Below are 16555 nucleotides of genomic sequence, written 5' to 3'. Positions count from 1 at the left end.
AAAGTTTTCTGCCATCACTTCTGTGAACAGTTCTTTTATGTCATCTGTACTCTCTCCTGTTTCTTTATTGACTCCAATCAGTCTTATGTTATTCTTCTTTGCATTGTGTAGCAGCTGCTGAATTGATTTCTTGTGGTCCCTTACAATTTTAAAGCAATATTTCTTTTCCTGTTTATTAATTGCAATATCATCTTCTGTATCTGAAATTCTGTCTTCACCTTGGCTCATTCTGCTGCATAGAGTTTCAGTGGAGATTTTAATCTCCTGGAAATCTGTTTGCATCTGTTTTATGGATTCCATTTGTTTCTCAAGTTGGGATTCCATCGTGTTCCTCAGCTCCTCTATGTTTTTTTAATCTTTGTCCTTTCTAGATTTATTAACCATGTCTTGCACTATGGGTACAATCTCTGCTGTTAGGTGAGAAAGTATTTCTGATGTCATTTTTTCAAGATCCTCTTTTGTTTCTAGTTCAGGGAGTCCAGGTGGTTTAGTATCAGATTGTTCCATCTCATTTCCCTTTGGGGTTGATGTAGGTGATCTGGAAGTCTGGTTCTGAGGCTTGTTTACATGTCTTCTCATTTCAATGGGTGTGGGGGAGTGTGCTGCCAGCACCTGCATGGCTCACTGAAGTGAGGTCTTGAGAAACTTGTGACAGAGACCAATAAATAGTCTGAGAGATAATGAGATATTAGACAAAATAATGTCAAAAAAGTTAAAGATAAGAGTTAGAAGAAATTTTTGCTCTAGAAATCCATGAAAGTATATGACCAGTTTGGATGTTCAGAGTATGAAAGGGAGAATTTAAAAATGACACTAACAACAATAACAACAACAACAACAACAGCAACAACAACAACGACACGAAAATTTTTGGAGCACCTGGAAGATATTATGGTTACATGTGGAGCAGTTAAGGGTCTGTGTCTGACATGTATTGTTGGTTCTTGCTGGACACAGGGACATTCTGCAGGTGTCCCCTATTTAGCAAAGCAGTCATTAGAAAGGAAGAGGTAGAAGTTACATGAGAAAGAAGTGTAAAGTGGCAGAGTATGGTGTTGGAGTGCGCATAAGGAGAGGGGTGTAGGGTACCTGATAAAGCACTTTGGAGAGCAGAAGGGATAATTTTCCAACATTATCGAATATCTGACATATACTGTGGTTCATCCATATCTATGGGAGATGGTTGCAAGACTCCCTGCCACCTCTTGCTGATATCAAAATCTGTGGTTACTCAAGTCACTTATAAAAAAATGGTGCAGTATTTGCATATAACCTAGACAGTGGTAGTGAACCTATGGCATGTGTGCCTGAGTGGGCTCTTTTTTATTACTGAAAGCTCTAAAAAGTTTCACTGTCACTGATCTAGCATATTCTCCTGTATACTTTAAATCATCTCTAAATTATTTATAATACCCAATGTAATACAAATGTTATACTAATGCATGTTATAATGCATTGTTTAGGAAAAATGACAAGAAAAGTCATACAGTCCATATCTTGGTACTTGACTGCTTTGAAAATCATTGAATTTTTTTTTCTCCTTAAATTATTTCATTGCTGCATTTTAGGTATACAATATGTTTATATTTATCATTGGATGCTCGTACCTGTACATGATATATCTTGGTTTTTATTTTTTTCCCCCATTACCTGTGCACCCTTCACCCCCTCCATCCTTCCCTATTTACATAGACTTTGTTTCCATTTTTTTTCTTTTCTCATAATTTTTCCATTTCTTTCTTTCTTTTTCCCTTCCCCTCCCACCATCCCTACCCCTTTGGACCTTTTCCTATTTCAAAGTATCAATTATCCATTATTAATCCTTTTAATCCTTACTTACACTTTCAGTTTCTTACACTACAGAAACTATTCGGTATTTACACATATGTGTCCTATTTATTTCACTTAAGAGTATGGCCTCAATATGCATCCATTTAGCTATAAATGATTCTAGTTTCTCATTCTTTATGACTGAATAGTACTCCATTTTATAAAAAAACCACATCTTCTTTATCCAGTTTCCAGTTGGGCTGTTTCTAAGTTTTAGCTATTACAAATTGTGCCACTATAAACATGGGTGCACATATATCGCTGTGGTATGATTCTTTTAATTCTTTTGGGAAGATACCCAGCAGGGGAATAGCTGGGTCAAATGGGACCTCCAGCCCTGGTTCTTTGAGGTATCTCCATGCTGATTTTCATAGTGGTTGCACCAGTCTACACTCCCAGAAACAATGGAGAAGGGTTCCATTCTCCCCACACCCCCACCAGCATTTGTTATTGGTTGATTTCTTGATAGCATCCATTTTTTCTTGGATGAGGTAGAATCTCAGTGTTGTTTTCATCTGGATCTCTCGAATGACCAGTGATATTGAACATTTTCTCGTATGTTTATTTGCTGCTTTTACTTCTTTGTCTGATAACTGTCTGTTCATTTCAGATACCCATTTTTGAATTGGGTCTTTGAATTTGGGGGTCTAATTCTTTTCAGTTCTTTATATATTCTAGATAGTAGTCCTTTGTCTGAGGTACAGCTGCTAAAATTTTTTTCCCACATTGTAGGTTGTCTCTTAGCTCTGTTGCTTGTTTCTTTTGCAGTGCAGAAAGTTTTAATAAGATGAGATCCCAGTTGTTGATTCTTTCTGCTAGTTCCCATGCTACTGAGGTTTTGTTCATAAAGTCTTTTCCTATGCCAATATCTTCAAGAGTTCGACCTAATTTATCTACCAGCAAGTTTAGTGTTCCTGTCTTGATATTTAGATCTTTAATCCACCTGGATCTTAGTTTAGTGCATGGTGGTAGGTATGGGTCTAGTTTTAATCTTTGGCAGTTGAAATCCAGTTTTTCCAACACCATTTATTAAATAGGCTATCTTTCCTCCAATGAGGGTGGTTGACTCCTTTGTCAAAGATGAGGTGACTGAGTGCATCTGGAGTTGTTTCTGCATCTTCTAATCTATTCCACTGATCCTCAGGTCTGTTTCTTTGCATGTTTCCAGTACCATGCTGTTTTTATCACATTAGCTTTGTAGTATAGTTTCAAGTTGGGGATTGTGATACCCCCTGACATATCTCTGTTCCCTAGAACTGCTTTTGCTATTCTGAATCTCTTCTGGTTCCAAATGAATTTTGGATTGTTTTCTCTAGTTCTGTGAAGTATGTTGTTGGAATTTCAATTGGCATTGCATTGAATCTATATAGTAGTTTTGAAATTATGGCCATTTTCACTATATTGGTTCTTCCTACCCAGGAACAGGGAAAGTCTTTCCATTTTCTTATATCCTCCTCAATCTCCTTTTTCAGAGTGCCATAGTTTTCAGTGTAGAGGTCTTTTGCTTCCTTTGTTAGATTGATTCCTAGATATTTCATTTTTTTTGGATGCTATTGTAAAAGGAATTGTTTCCCTAATTTCTCTCTCAGTGAGTTTGCTATTTGTGTATACAAAAGATATTGTTTTTTGAGTGTTAACCTTTTATCCAGCTATTCTACTGAATCTGTCAATTAAGTGTAAAATCTTTTGGCAGAGATTTTTGAATCTTCTATGTAAAGTATCATATTGTCAGCAAATAATTACAGTTTAACTTCTTCCTTTCCTATCTTTATTCCTTTTATTTCTTTCTCTTGTCTAATTGCTATGGCTAATGTTTCCAGAACAATATTGAACAGGAGTGGTGATAGTGGGCATCCTTGTCTTGTTCCTGACTTTAGCGTGAAAGTTTTCAGTTTTTGACCATTTAATATGATGTTGGCTGTTGGTTTTTCATAAATAGCCTTAATCAGGTTGAGATAAAGACCTTCTGTGCCAATTTTCTGTAGAATTTTTATCATGAATGGGTGTTGGATTTTGTTGAATGCCTTTTCTGCATCTATTGAGATGATCATATGGTTTTTGTCCTTGACTCTGTTAATATAATGTATTACATTTATTGATTTACAAATGTTGAACCATCCTTGCATCCCTGGGATAAATCTGACTTGGTCAGGATGTATGATCTTCTTGATGACACTCTGTATTCTGTTTGCCAGTATCTTGTTGAGGATTTTTGCATCTATGTTCATTAGGGAGATTGGCCGTATTTCTCTTTTTGGGTTGGGTCTTTTCCTGGTTTTGGAATCAAAGTAACACTTGCTTCCAGGAATGGATTTGGAAGCCTTGCTTCCCTTTCAATTTCCTTGATGAGTTTAAATAGTAATGGTGATAGTTCTTCTTTAAATGTCTTGTAGAATTCAGCAGTGAAGCTATCAAGACCTGTGCTTTTCTTTGTTGGTAAATTTTTATTACATTTTCAATTTCACTCATTGTAATTGGGGTGTTTAGAATTTCTTTTTTTTTTTTTTAACAGCAATTACTATGTTTATGGTAAACTTTATTGCTCTTATACACTTTTCTAAATGCCTTTTAACATCTCTTTTAAGGTGAATAGTAAGCATCAAAATATAGCAGACTAAAACAGTTCTGGCCCATTTATTGCAACCCAACCTCTGGTCTACACACTGTTATCAATTTGATAAATTAAAATAAAAATAATATTTTCATTATAAAATTTCTCACTTTTGGAACATGAGGATTAAATTCCACAGCTCTATGGATCGCTTCCACAGCACTAATTTCTGCTGTGCTTAACCCTCTTCTGGAGGCTGTTTCTAGAGAGAATTTATCTGAAACAGTCCTCGTTTTCAACAGTGCTGCTGTGTAACAGATTGCTGCTGACTTTGGAAGGCTTATATCATCATATTTTGCTAGGACTGCCTGAACATCCACATAGGCCTGTAATTCTAAAAGTGATTCTAATAAATTTTCATGGATGTTCAACATGGTAAGAGGAGGAAATTCTTTCACCAAATCTCTCATTACTTTTACTGCTTCTCTTATTCTTCCTAATTTTCTTGCACACATTGCCAATCTTCTTTTAATGTATACTAGTACATTGGTGTCTCTTCTCAGTTGAGCTTCATGCTGAGGACTTTGGTGCTGGCACTGCCATGACCGCTTATAAATCGTTTCTCCTGCCTTGAGCGCCTGTTTAAATAACCTTTCAACATCTACAATAGTTGTAGCTTCTTCCCCAGCCAGTAGAACATATGCTGTGGCACCGTCATTGCTTAATTCTAAAGCTTGATAGGCTGCTTTGATTCGAGCTGGAGGATTTCTTTTCCTCCATCCTTTCTGCATAACTCCTATATTCTGCTCCTCTGAAAAGGTTTAGTGGGTTTCTCCATACCTTGAATTCTGATAAATTCTGTCTGCTGGTTTCACATTCTCTGTTGCTGGGAGAACCTGGCTCTGAGATGCTGCTTTCTGTTCCTCCCATCAGTGGTCACAAATGGTTTATGGATACTTGCTCAATAAAAGATATGCCATGCTTATGGAAGTACCACTGCTCAAATATAAATATCAGTCCTGATATCAAAGAAGATGTCCCTGTAAGTGCCACACAGAATTTGGGTGTCAGTGAATTTAAAAATCCTGTCACCACTGCCAAGTGTTTACACAGCCTCAGTGGGACTCTTAGGGTGTAAAGGAGCCCCAGTCCCACCACAAACCACAGTGAGGCCCCAGCCCCTGCCAGCCTGGCCTGCAGATGCTCCTTCCAGCCCAGTGGCAGGCTTAGGCCACAAATAGGTGCAGAAGAAAATCGGGTGTTTAGAATTTCTATATCTTCTTCATTTAACTTTGGCAATTCATATGTATCTAGGAATCTGCCCATTTCTTCTGTGTTTTCCATTTTATTAGAGTACGGGTTCTCAAAGCAGATGATGATCCTCTGGATTTCTGCTGGGTCTGTTGTGATTTCAACTTTTTCATTCTTAATTGAATGGATTTGAGCCTTTTCTTTTCTTTTTTTGATAAGGTTGGCTAAAGGTTTATCGATTTTATTTATTCTTTCAAAGAACTAACTCTTTGATTCATTAATTTTTTGTATCGTCCTCTTAGTCTCAATTGCATTGATTTCTGCACAGATCTTTATAATTTCCTCTCTTGTATGAGCTTTGGATTTGTTATGCTCTTCTTTTTCTAGGATATTGAGGTTCTGCATTAGGTTATTTATCTGAGTTCTCTCTGTTTTCCTAATATAGGCATTCACTGCTATGAATTTCCCACATAGAACTGCTTCCATTGTGTCCCATAGATTCCTGTATGTTGTACTGGCATTATCATTTACTTGTAGAATTTGTCTAATTGTTTAATTTCCTCTATGACCTATTGGTTGTTCAGGAGGGTGTTATTCAATTTCCATGTGTTTGTGGGAGTTTTGTGGTTTCTTATGTTATTGATCTCCAATTTTATTGAACTATGGTCTGATAATATACAGGGGTTAATTTCAATTCTTTTACATTTATTTAGACATGTCCTATGAGCTAGCATGTGGTCTAGTTTGGAGAATGACCCGTGTGCACCTGAAAAAAATGTGTATTCTGATTTTGTGGTGTGGATCACTCTGTAAACATCTATTAAGTCCATTTGTTCAATAGCTTGGTTCAGTTCTAGAATTTCATGGTTAATTTTTTGTCTAGATGATCTGTCTATTTGTGATAGTGGGGTATTGAGGTCCCCTACTACAATTGTATTAGTGTTTATTTGGTTTTTTATGTCCATTAATATTTGTTTTGTATAGTTGGGGGCATTCATATTTGGTGCATATATATTTAGGATTGTCATGTCTTCCTCTTGGATTGTTCCCTTCACAAGGATGTAGTGACCATCTTTGTCTCTCTTAATTAGTTTTGGTTTGAAATCTACTTTTTCTGCAAAAGATATTGCTACCCCTGATTTTTTCTGGGTTCCTGTCATGTGAAGAACTGTTTTCCATCCTTTTATTTTCAGTCTATGAATTTCCTTTTGAGTTAGGTGTGTTTCTTGTATGCAGAGTATTGCTGGATTTTGCTTCTTAATCCATTCTGTCAGTTTATTTATTTATTTTTGATTGGTGAATTGAGGCCATTAACATTGAGAGTTATAATTGATAGATAATGACTCATTCTTGCCATGATGTTTTACTTTTGTTGGCTCTTTTATTTTTTATCCCCCCCTTTCCCTTTAGTTTTTTATGTTGCCTGGTGGCTTCCCTCTGTTAGGCCTCATGAAGTTGTGACCTTCATTGTCTTTTTCTAGGATATTGCTTAGAATTGTTTGTTGTGCTGGTTTGGTGTTCATGAAATTTCTCAGGTGTTCTTTGTCATGGAAGTATCTAATTTCCCCATCGATTTTGAAAGATAATTTTGCAAGATACAACACTCTAGGTTGGAAGTTATTTTCTTTTAGAGCTTGAAATACTTCACTCCAGGCAGGCTCTCCTTGATTTGAGGGTTTGTGTTGAGAAGTCTGCTGTGATTCTTATGGGCTTTCCTTTGAAGGTGATTTGTTTCTTTTCTCTAACTGCCTGTAGGATTTTTGTTCTTCTGTTGGGTTTCTGAGATCTTAACTATTATATGTCTAGGTGTTGATCATGACTAGTTGGAGTTGTATATGCCTCACTTATCTGTATGTCCAATTCTCTACCTCTGTCTGGGAAGTTTTCTACTATTACTTCTGTGAAGTTTTTTAATGTCAATTGTACTTTATCCTGTTTTTTCGTGGACTCCTATCAGTCTTATGCTATTCTTCTTTGCATCATCTAGCAGCTGCTGGATTGATTTCCCATGGTCCCTTACTATTTTAAAGAAATCTCTGTTTTCGTGGTCCTTAACCTCAATCCTGTCTTCTATATCTGATATTCTATCTTCAGATTCTCTTAATCTGCTCTGCATGCTTTCAATGGAGTTTTTAATCTCCTGAATATCTGTTTGAATCTGTTTCATGGATTCCATTTCTTTCTTATGTTGGGTGATCATGGTTTCCATTTCTTTCTTATGCTGGGCATTCATGGCTTCCAGCATATTTCTGATCTCATCTGTTTTTTAAATGTTTCTGTTCCAGAGCCTCTAATCATGTCTTTCATTCTGTTCACCATCTCTGTAGTTATCTGGGAGATTATTTCTGTTCTTAATTTTTCTAGAGCCTCATTCATCTGTTTTGTTACTTCCGTGCTATCAGTTCAGGGTGTCCAGGTAGTTGATTATCAGACTTTTCCACTTCGTTTCCCCCAGAGTTTCCCTTTTGTAGGGTGGAAGCCTGAGTTTGTGCCTTGCATAAACGTCTTCTTATTTTTGTTTTTGGTACTGTCCTTGGTTTAATTCTTGGGTTGACATTTCAAAATGGCTCATTGTAAGCATCTTTGTTGCTTGTGTTTAGGACCCTTGTGGAATGATTGCTTTTCAGCGGTGTCTTCCAGATACAGCTGGTCTTTAGGTTTTTAGACTCTAATGACTCTGAGGCTATCTCATTTTCATTATACCAGGAAAGCAATCACCACATTTTAGCCCAAATGATACAATCAGCAACACCATAGCATCAAGCACAGCTTATAAAATGACAGTTTGTGGTAGTTATTAATCTATCACATTTAACTGTGTGAATTAAATCAAAATCAAGGACTAATCCAACATATGTTTATAGTGAATAAACTTTTCAATATAGCAACTTTACCCTTTGGAATGGGGAGTTAGAAGGAGTTGGGGAGGGAGGGACAGATAAGTAGAAGGATTGGGAAAGGTTAGCAGTGAGGCCAGAAGACACAGGAAGATCAAGCAAACTCTAAGAAACTTTTGAAGGCAAGAGGAAAAGGCAGAATGAAAGAACAAAGATGTGAACAGAACCACCTAACAGCAACAGGGAGGCTAGATACTGTATTTACTTTCCTTTAAAACTAATGATAATCAAGAGAAGGAAAAAGAGATGAAAAGAAAAATAAAGGAGAAATCTGAATTTGGTCCAGAAAGAAACAAAAAGGGAGCAATGTGGGACAGCAAGAGAAAGAGAGAGAGAGAGAGAGAGAGAGAGAGAGAGAGAGAGAGGAGAAAAGAAAAAAAAAGAAGAGAAAAAAATTTGAAAACAGTAGAAAAAAACCCCAAGAATTAAAAATAAGAGAAAACAATTTTTTTCTTTTTTGAAAATAACAAAAATAAAAATGAAGGGCCTCCTTCAGGGTATGTCTCTGCTGTCATAGTAGACAATGTGGGCAGCTGTGTACACATACAAGTCAATGAGTCTCAGCAAGCCAGTAGCAGACCTGTGAGATTCAGACAGATTTCTGGCTGCTAGACCCAAGTTGAACTTCCTGTCCTCCTGCTGGGTTGGACTCTGCAAGGTTCTACTGTGGGTTCCAGTTGCCCTTCCCCTGAAGATAGTGCAGGTTCTGGTGGGAGGTGATGATCCCTCAAACTTACCAAGTATGGTGGTCTGGTGTGCCTTTATTGCAGAGATTCTCTTCACTTTTCTGCTTAGCTTCAGTTTTCATTGAGGAGCCTCAGAGAGGCCCTCTTTCTGTTGTTCACTTCTGCTCTATCTTGTGGTGCTCAGGACAAGGACCTTTATGATCCCCTGTGCCTCTGTAGTGTGGAACCAGGTAGCAGAAGAGCCAGGAGGCCAGAGGCAGGTGTGTGTGTGGGGGCAGGCTCTTCAGGCATCCACATGGCTAAGCGGAGTGCAGGGAAGTAGTGGGGGCTCCAAACTGCACCAGGGTCCTCATCCTGCAGTGGACAGAGCCCGGGACCGAGCGGGGCCTTCACGCTGCCTAGATCCTCAGCTTTTCTGGTTGGTTGGGTTGTGTGGAGTGCGGGGATGGAGCAGGGACTCCAAGCCATGCCAGGGTCCTCACCCTGCTGTTGAATTTGGTCTTTTGATGTGAAAATTTTGTTTCAGTACTAGTCATTTCTTTGGTACTTGATGTGCAGACTAGAACTTGTGAGTGTCAGTTGCCTCCTGACTTTCTACCCTTTTCAGGCCAAACAATTTGTTTGATACTTGTTGATTCTGGTATTCATTCAAAATCTTATAGAACCAATTAATGAGAGTATCAAGGTATCACTGTACATGTTCAGTACAGACACTATTTTCTTTTCTAGAATGTTTTTGATCCATGGTTAGTTGAGTCTATGGATAGGGAACCTACAGATATGAAGAGCTAACTATTCCAGGCACTGAGCATATGTTATTTCATTTAACTATTACAACACAGTAGGAGAGGGGCTTTCAGCCTTATGTATTAGAATAGAAATTAGGTTCAGTATGGTTAAATGGCTTGTTAAGAATACCCGGATAGTAACAGATCTAGTTCTTCCAGCTAGGTCCAGCACTTCCTGGAGAATGTAATGAAGAGTTTGACTATGCTTTTGGTGTTTGATTGCTCATGGCCGTTAAACCTCACCATCCTCTTACCCTTTCTGCCCTACATCTAGGCAAGCTGATAAGATGGCCTCCTCCTTTCTTAGGTGCTGGTAGAAAGTTGAAACCACACAAGCCCCAGCCCATGTAGGAGAACCTTCACTTAAACCCAGCCTTTCATCAGTAAAAGCAAAGCTGGCTACCTTTTCCTGCTCTCAGGCCTGCTTTGGACTGTCTCTGGGCCCCCTCTGTAGAAAGGGTCACTGTGAGTAATCAGTCTTCTCAATCATCTAGTGTACGTGTGGCAGCTTCAGACTTGCCATTCAAACTAAATTTTGGTTGGGTGTACAGGGTCCATCCTCCTCAGTGGGCCAGCTTCAACTTACTCTTGTGAGCAGGATGTCTGGGAGATGCATACCATCAGAGACTTTTCTTCTCTTCATGCAACACAGGGTATAACATTTCTTCCTTTGAGGCATAGACACTTCCTCTTGAGAAGGGAAACATACAAATATATTGTATTTATGTAATAAATACAAACATATTGTAATACAAACATATTGTAATAAATACAAATGTATTTATGTATTAACAAATACATAAATTTGAGGAGATAGTGAAGCAGGAGATGAATGTGTTGGAAGGAAGGAGAATGGTAATTAGATTGGGCTGTAGTAGGGCAGTGAGGCTTGTCACTTGCAAGGGAAAGGGCAATAAAGAGTTGAGAACAATTCTGTGTATGGGTCACCTACACATTTTGATGGGTCTAATTTGCACAAATGTGCAGTGGATTGAAGCTTGGGCAAATAGTCTGTGTATAACATTAGGATATTCATAGAGCCTTTGAAAATGGGGATCAAGGGATCAGGTTTAAAGCTCTTTTGACCCAGAAGTTTAAATGAAAATGAAGAATAGGCTTAGTGGGAGGAAGATGATGGGGGAAAAATGAGGATTATAATTGAAGAATGAGCTATAAAGCTTTTAGAGAGCAGTTATCTCTTTGTATGGCCAAGGGATCAGCTGGCTGAAATGAAGAGGTTGGAAAGCCATTGGAGGGAGGATCCTAAGTGCCTAGGATCTCAAAGGTCAGGTGTAAGCTGACCTGCCTATACACATGATGGAGATATGCAAGGTAATGGCAATAACTGGAATGCAGGAAAAGAGACCTACATCCTTTATGATGGCCAGGAGATGGTGATGAAACAAGAGTGGGCACCACTGAATGTCTCAGGCCTCAAAAGGAGAAGAAAGCCTTGAATGAGGAAAACTGCTGGATGGACAGGAAGCAGTCTGTGTACATCTCCGAGCATCTTCTTTTGGGATTTTTCACTGAAAAAATATCAGTTTCAGTTAAAGGAAGGTGTATTGATTTTTCAGGGCAGTGTAACAAAGTACTGCAAACTCAGTAGTTTAAAACAAGAAAAATTTATTCTTTCTTAGTCCTGAAGCTAGAAGTCTGAAATCAGGGTGTCAACAGTGCCATACTCTCTTTGAAGGCTTTGGGGAAGGATCCTTCCTTGCCTCTTCCTAGCTTCTGGTGGCTGCAAGCAATATTTGGCATTCCTTAGATTGTGGTAATATTCAGTCGCTGTCTCCATTATCTTCTCTGAGTTTCCTCTATGTTTTCAAACTTTTTATAAGGATATCAGCCTTTGGATTTAGGCCCACCCAAATCCAGTATGACATTATCTTAACTTGATTACATCTGCAAAGGCCCTATTTCCAAATAAAGTTTTATTTAGATATACTGGGGTTGGAACTTCAATATATTTTTCTTGAGGAAGCAATTCAACCAACGAAGGGAAAAAAAGAGACATTGTGTAATGAATCTGAGGAAAGAGATAATTTTGTTTATGCTAGAGTGAGGGCTTCATAGGATAAATAAGTATTAGATACAAGGTCAGTAAGGAATGACTGACTGGAAGGCAGGAAGTGGGGAAGGGAGAATTATGGTATTGGTACTATACAACAAAGGTTTCAAACTTGAATGGTACAGGGAAAAGTCTCGTAATGTCAATGAATGAAGCAGCTGGGATATGGTGCATAGTGAATGGACTGGCCAGCCTGTACTCCATACAAAGAAGCAGCTGTTGTTCTGCTCCAGCTGGTTGTTGTCCAAGAGAATAGACTCAATTCTTCCAAATTCTTCCATGTAAGAAAAAAAAATACAATATATCCAGAGTCTGTGGCATTTCTTGGATTTTTAAATGATGGCAGCTAATTTACAAATGGTAACAAATTGTATAAGATTACACATCCCTATGAAGGGTGGATTTTAATACAGATGGTCCAAAATCATGTGGAGGGTGGGAGGGTAGAGGGGACAGGTGGAGGCAGGCATGACAAAAGTGTAATGCATGGATGAGGGGTCTCTTTGACATGTTGCTGCTCCCCCTGGTCCACAGAAAACTATTAGGCCACAGAGGCTAAGCACTGAGTAGTGAGAGAAGCTTGATGGCTTCTTCTGAGCACACTGGTAGAATTCGATTGTCCTCCACTTGCTGGAGACAAATGTGGCCCCTGCCTTCAAAGAGCCTGCTGTGCATAAAATTGTTATGCCCAAGATGGGAAGTTTCTTGTGAAAAGTACGTGGATAGGATTTTGGTATATAGAAGAGGTGGTGTTGGGCATATCAGGAATGAGCCAACATGGAGACTGGCAGGAAGATGGTGAGTGTGAGAATGAAGAGCCCACCTTGACCTCAGCATGCCAGGAGGTGAAGGGAAGGTCTCCCAGTGCTTGTATTTCCCCTCTCCAGACACATCCCACCTTGACTCTGGGCCCACTGACTTCAATGAACAGAATCAACCAGGTGCCCTTCCCCTGTATCATCTGATTACCTTCAGCCAATGGGAGGCATCAGCAAGAGATAAGAGGTTAGAAGAAACTGATCAGGGTACTGGCTGCCCAGGATTCCTTTCTGCTGAGCTAGTTGGGCTGTGGCTGTGGCTTAAGCAGAGGTCATAACTCCTATGGGCCTGTGGCAGCCTCCGCTTCATCTGTAGGTCTCATTAGACTTGTATAAATACTTATTCCCTTTACCCTGTCAGGTCTAGGGATAGTAAAAGCTCCCTGCTATGGGCAGCTCCTGGTGTTCCACTCTGCCTAGCTCACCTCTGCTTTTTCAATAGTGCGTTCATAAACTTCTCAGTTATTTTGTTAGAATGTGCTGTTTCCTGCTGGGGCTCTGAATAAATATAAATATATGATATGATATATATATATATCCTGTTTTATACAAGTAGGTCTATATATCTATATCTATCATTTTTAACCTTAAAATGTCTTTTATTAGGTTTAATGCTTAGCACTGTAAGAACAGTCAGTGTCTCTGAGGAGCTCCTAAACAGAATGTTTCCCAACCAGTTCATTTTGCTGTCATCCATAGTCTGACAGGGAGATTTCCTAGGATTCTGTTCCATTGGTCTTGCCTTTGCTTTCTTGTAGAATTCTATCTGCTATAGCTCACTCACATTTGGTTACTTCAAATGCAAAAATGAGCCCACTTAGAACGCAAAAGTAGATCCCTGGATAAAAGAACATAAACCTATGAAATATAATCATGACAATTGTAACAAGTGATAACAATCAGATCTTTAACTGTGTCTGCAGTTGCACCTTAGATTCACTTTATTATGTTCATTAGATGAAAACTAGATCTATTTCTTTATTGATTCCCTAAGGTATCAAAGCCTTGCTCCCAAGTTTACCCTGGTTCTAAATCAAAGCTGTGGTCTCTAAAGCCCTCAAAGCACTCAGATGCTTGCTTCCATGATTTTTTTCCTAGTCACAAAATTCTTGAATTAGTAGCTATTATGTACCTTGCTGCCTATATAGCTCTGAAAGCCTCCTTAGCTCCCCCTATATGCCCCCTACCCTTAGTTTTCCACCTGCTGTTCCTCTTGAACATAAGATATTCTCTTCAAATCACAATTTCATTCTCCTCTTTATCTTGCAGCTTCTAAAAATTGTTTTTTTTAAAATTTTAAACATAGTCTTAGTCAGGCCCAGCATCTGCACTGGTTTTACTATTCCCAGCTGCCTGGGTGTTAATTCAACATTTCTAAATTTCTTTTTTCTTTGTTTAAACAATGACATAAAAAGGAGCAGATTAGCAAATCAATTTCCGTTACTTTGATGTAGGTCAGCTAGGTTCCTCTTGAATTATACAAGAAAACTGGGTGTTGGGATTGGAAATTGTGCTAGTCTAGTTTTTTGTTTTTTTTTTCAGTATCAGGGATTGAACTGAGGACCTTGCACTTGCAAGACAGGTGTGGTGCCACTGAGCTAAATCCCCAGCTCTTATGCTGGTCTATAGTTATGATGCGACTTCCATAAAGTCAGTGATCCTCTCTGGGCCTCAGTTTCCCTGTCTATAAAGTAGAAGGGAATAGAGAAGTGTTTTCTTTTTTTTCCCCCATTAAGTTTATTGGTACATTTTAGGTATAAAATACATTTACATACATCATTGGGATCTTGTACCATTACATGAGCATCTTGGTTTTTATTTTTTTCCCCTTCCCCTGCCCTCCCTTCACCCCCTCTACCCTTCCCTATTTGCAAAGACTTTGTTTCCATTTTTTCCTTTTCTCATATTTTTTCTTTTCCCTGCTTTCCTTATCCCTACCCCTCCCACTTCCCCTCCTCCTTTAGACCTTTACTTCCTATTACACAATATCAATTATACATTTTTTTTTTTGGTACAGGGGATCGAACTTGGGTCTTTGCCCTTGCGCAGCAGGTGGCGAAACCACTGAGCTAAATCCCCGGCCCTCAATTATACATTTTTAAAATTATAATATCAAGATCTAGGAGACATTACCACAGATTTTACAGAATTTTAAAGGATATCTAAAGCATATTTAAAAAATCTGTTTTGAAATAAATTTGACAACTTCTAAGAAGTACCTTGGAAGAAAAATTAATGAAACTAACTCTGGAGGAAATATAAAATTTGAATAGCACCTATTAAAGAAAGTATATTCCTAGCTTGAAAACATACCTAAGTGACAATAACAAGCTCGTATACATTTTAACTGATAAATTATATCAAACATTTAAAGCAGAAAAAAAGGAACACTTCTCCCCTAATTTTAGGAAATCAACATTGTGCTAATCCTAAAACTCAATAAAGATAATAGAAGAAAAAAGTATGAACATAGATAGAAATTTCTTTAACAAAACAAACTATTAGAAGTAAAAATGGAAACAAAGTCTATGTAAATAGGGAAGGGCGCATAGATAATGGGGGAAAAATAAGAACTAAGATACACCATGTATAGGTACAAACACCCAACGATAAATGTAAATGTATTGTATACCTAAAATATACCAATTAATATATAAATAAAAAAATAGTAATATGGAAGAAAAAAAGAAGTCAGATCTGGCAGTATGTAGAAAGTGGTTTTATTATAAGGATGGCAGTGTTGGTTCAGCACTGGAAGATCCACCGCCAGAAGTCATCATTTTAACAGAAGAAAGGAAAAAGCCATATGATCCTGTCACTAGTTGGAGAAAAAGTATTGAACTAAATTCTAGAGCTGTTCATGGTAAAAGCTATCAGGAGACTAGAAGTAGAACAGAACTTTCTCAACAGATTAAAGACATGTACTCCATACTTCTAGCAAAAACACCTTATATGAATGAAGAAGATTCAATGCTTTCTCCCTAAGGTGGGGAACCAGGGCAGATATGCCTACTCTTCATCTGTCCATTAAACTTTGAAACATAAGCCCAAATCAAAATAGTCTGGCAATAAAATGACACAATTAGGATAAGATTGGCAAGGTAGAAGCAAAATCTTTATATGTAGATGAAATGATCATCTACAGGGAAAATACTAAGAAATCTCTAGGAGCCCCTAGAACTTATATTTGAATTTAGCAGGATTAGAAAACACAAGGCATATATAAAAATTCAGGTCTATGTATACTTGCTATCAATGAAGAATTGGATATTGAAATTTAAAAGTTATGTAGGAGTACAAAGGAACTAGAAAAGTAAAAAGAAAAAAAACAGTATTGGAAGACGTTTAGTACCTAATTTTAAGACTTCCTCTAAAGCTACAGTCATCAAGGCACTGTTAGTGTAAGGAAAGGCATATAGATCATTGGAATAAAACAGAGAATCTAGAAATAGAACCACACATATATGGTCCACTGAGTTTTGAAAGATTATTTAACATTAACATTTTATAGACTATAAACTCAATTCAAGAGCTGAGGAAAAGATAGTGTTTTCAGCAAATGGCACTAGAACACCTGGTATCCGTATATAAAAAATTAGCCTCAACCTTTTATTTCCATACATAAAAATAACTTGAAGGATCTATGACCCTAAATATGAAAGC

The 16555-nt window shown here is 38.0% G+C and overlaps 1 pseudogene; it reads right to left on the bottom strand.

Moving 5' to 3' along the window:
- Window positions 1–4512: 4512 nt before the first annotated feature.
- Window positions 4513–5494, bottom strand: LOC101723168 (suppressor of tumorigenicity 7 protein-like pseudogene; annotated as a pseudogene).
- Window positions 5495–16555: the final 11061 nt, after the last annotated feature.

Source organism: Heterocephalus glaber, unplaced genomic scaffold (assembly GCF_053883595.1).
Source record: "Heterocephalus glaber isolate CG9 unplaced genomic scaffold, H.glaber_assembly_v1.0 deba00001429, whole genome shotgun sequence".
In the NCBI taxonomy this organism is placed as follows: domain Eukaryota; kingdom Metazoa; phylum Chordata; class Mammalia; order Rodentia; family Bathyergidae; genus Heterocephalus; species Heterocephalus glaber.
This window is presented reverse-complemented; position numbering and strand designations above follow the sequence as displayed.